Here is a 3614-nt window from a genome sequence, read left to right as displayed (position 1 = left end):
TGCCCGCCTTGGAGCTCGAACCCAAGACCACAAGGTAATGAGCCTCTATGGTGTGCTACCTAGGCAGTCCTACCATTCCAAACAGTGATCTCCGGCTCACTCGTCCTAAATCGTGGGGCTAGGATGGCTGCAGGAAAGGCAAGTTTGCTCAGGTAGCAAACAAACCATGTGCTAAGAACCTTGAGCTCTACCAACTGAGCTAGGCAGGCAATGTGATCTTTTTGACAATCTATCTATTATATAATTAAAAGGAAGATATAATCAATCCCTTAGGTTCACCCATATTACCATAAATGTTGAACAACCTACTCCATTAGTTATATAGTAAGGCCTAACTATAAAAGTTAAGATTTCTATATATAAGGTGAACATCAGTGGAAGAACTATAGTATTAGTTGTCCATATATGTCACATACGTGCCCTACAGAATCTATTTTTAGATGGTTCCCTACAAAATATTTATATGACTAAAAAAGTATAACTGATGTGGCTCTTCAACTAAAGAGAAAATTTCCTATGGATAATGACTGGGAATGTAAATTTCTTATGGTGTATGTTCGTGCTCTACCTCGTATTGAGGCTATATCAGACCACACATCCATTCTCCTAACTACTAGTTTACCACGACCACAACATAGATGCAAGTTCAACTTGGGGGGTTGCTTTGGGATGGCTTCCATGACATGGTCAAGGCGGTGCGGGTGAAACCGGTGGCCGGGCATACCCCAATGCACAAATGGAATAACAAAATGCATGCATTACGCAAACTCCTTGGTGGTTGGGCTAGGCATACGGCGAGTATCTGAAAAAAGGAGAATCTTTTTCTTTTGTCTATATATCATTGGTGAATTAGAAGCTTTGGCAGAGGTTAGACCCCTATCTGAGCATGACATCGAGATCAAGAGTCATTCGAATGCACAGATAGCTAGCATGCTGTGTGAAGAGGAACTCAAATGATACCATCATTCTAACTCTCAATTTATCCTAAAAGGTGAGTTGAATACTAGATATTTTCATGGAGTTGCCAATGGCAAACATCGGAAGAAAAGTATTCATTCCCTACAACAGGATGAGGGCACGATCGAGGGGCATGATCAATTAATGTTATATCACTAATTATTATAAAAATTTGTTCGGAGCCTGAGAGGATGGAAATTTTTCGATGGATGAGTCTTGAATAGATGACATCCCCCCAGGTCTCTGATGGGGAAAATGGCCTTCTAACAGCCCCATACTCCGAGGAGGATGTTAGAAACACGGTTTTCCTAATGGAGCACAACAAAGCCCCGGGTCCGGATGGTTTTCATGCTAAGTTCTATCAGAACTTCTCGAAAGTCATCAAACCGGATCTCCTACTTTTGTTTAGCGACCTACATGTTAGGCAATTAGAATAGTTTCTCTTAAACTTTGGCGACATTATTTTATTACCTACGGTTAATGAGGCTGAAAAGATACAACAATATAGACCTATTTGCCTCTTTAATGTTAATTTTAAAATATTTATGAAGGTTGCGACTATTAGGCTAAATTCGGTAGCTAAACACGTGATTCGTCCTTCACAGACTGCTTTTATGCAAGGCAGGCACATCCTAGAGGGAGTTGTTATCCTTCACGAAACAGTCCATGAATTACATCGAAAAAAGGTTGAATGGGGTGGTAATCAAAATAGACTTTGAAAAAGCTTGTGACAAAGTCAAATGGCCACTTCTTTAACAGACTCTCAGAATGAAAAGATTTTCTGCAGTGGTGCACTATTGATTTAAGACCTGAGAGTTGCTCAAACTAGTTTTATCAGCATTTGAGCAACTCTTAGGTCTTAAGGTCAATTTTCACAAAAGTGAATTGTTTTGTTTTGATGAGGCTCAAGATAAGGCCCACCTATATGCTGAACTGTTCGGATGTGGGTAGGGCCAGTTTCTGATCACATATTTGGGGATACCGATACATTATTGAAGATTCACAAATGCTGAATGAAAACACATCGAGGAGAGACTGGAAAAAAGACTTAGCAGTTGGAGAAGTAAACTACTGTTTCTGGATGGAAGATTGGCCCTCATAAATTCAGTACTAAATAACATGGTACTATATATGATTTCCATCCTCCAATTGCCGAAAGAAGTTTTTACATAGACCGGAGTATTTCCGATCAAGATTCTTTTGGCAAGGAGATAGCGAGAGAAATAAATATTGGCTAGCTAAATGGAGTGTAGTTTTCCATCCCAAAGACCAAAGCGGGTTGGGCATTCATGACCTTGAGATTAAGAATAGGGCCCTCCTCGGCAAATAGTTGTTTAAATTATTGACAAAAGACGGTGTATGGCAAACCCTCCTGAGGAGGAATATGGGTTTCAAGGTGGTATCCCAAGTATACTGGAAGCTTGGGGATTACCACTTTTGGGCGGGTCTAATGGCTACAAAGAAATATTGCTTCACTTGTGGATCCTTGTCGATTAAAGCCGACTCAGAAATTAGATTATGGGAGGACAAGTGGCTAGGAAATGCCACACTCCGGAAATAATATCTTGTTCTTTACAACAATGTGTGTCACAAGGGTGATACTATTGTCACGGTAATGCAATCATTTCCGCCAAATGTGTATTAGAAGAGATTTAATTGGACCCAGACTCGAATCGAGGTACATCCTGCTCCAGCGATTGTCCGCAGTGCAATTGTAATCCAATCTATGTGCCAGTTGATAATAATAAGAATATCTGAAAGATGAAGATACCTCTTAAGAATAAAATCTTTGCATGGTATCTTCGCCGCAGAGTCATGCTTACTAAAGGTAACCTTATTAAGATAAATTAGCATGGAAGTCAGCAATGTGTCTTTTGTCACCATGATGAGATAATAAAACATTTATTCTTCAAATGCAAATTGGCCCGTTCTATATGGTCAGTCATCAAGATAACTTGCGTTGCTTATGTATTTGGCAACTGGTTACATGGGATATATCACAAGTTTAGTACTCTTGTTAGGCGTGGGAGCGATTGCCGTTATTTGGTCGCTTTGCCTATGTAAAAATGATAAGGTTCTTAATGATAAAAGTACGTCTCTGATACAGGTTATCTATAGATGTACCGGGTCTCTTCATTGATGGTCCTCTCTATAACGTGTGGAGAATTGAGACCTGTTTACGGAGGTGTATGCACGATTGGAGGATACGGCGAGGGATACTTTTACCCTACATGGGTGGCAACATGTTCTTATGATTGGCCCACCTACGTTTTAGGTGTTATTCAAACTCTACATGTTTCTTTGTACTTCACCTTTTTATTTTTTGTTTGTGGAAGAGGACTTTGTTTGGCTGTGTGCATCTTAATTATGCAGAGGCCAGTGTAATACTTAAGCCCTTTAAGTAATAAATCGTCTCTTTTCAAAAAATCTAAAAACACCACATCATGTATCCTTGCTTTGTAGATTTAGAGTATTAAATATTGCTATTATTATTTCTAACACTAAGCTAGCTACGTGGCAGACAAGGTATTTCTGGCCGCGACTTCAAATGCTCCGTCGTGAACATTATTTTTTAAAAAAATGGTAAAAGAAACCGATGTGGCAACAAACATTGACGAATTGTCTTTATACGTACACGTTTTCATGCAGAAAAAATT

The 3614-nt window shown here is 39.5% G+C and overlaps 1 non-coding gene across 1 annotated transcript; it reads right to left on the bottom strand.

Moving 5' to 3' along the window:
- TRNAK-CUU lies at positions 1–209 on the bottom strand. Its single transcript has 2 exons — positions 173–209; positions 1–36 (listed from the first exon to the last, which is right to left on the bottom strand). It is a non-coding gene; the product is annotated as a tRNA-Lys (tRNA).
- Between the last annotated feature and the right edge of the window lie 3405 nt (positions 210–3614).

The sequence above is a fragment of the Triticum dicoccoides genome, chromosome 3A, assembly GCF_002162155.2.
Source record: "Triticum dicoccoides isolate Atlit2015 ecotype Zavitan chromosome 3A, WEW_v2.0, whole genome shotgun sequence".
NCBI lineage: Eukaryota > Viridiplantae > Streptophyta > Magnoliopsida > Poales > Poaceae > Triticum > Triticum dicoccoides.
This window is presented reverse-complemented; position numbering and strand designations above follow the sequence as displayed.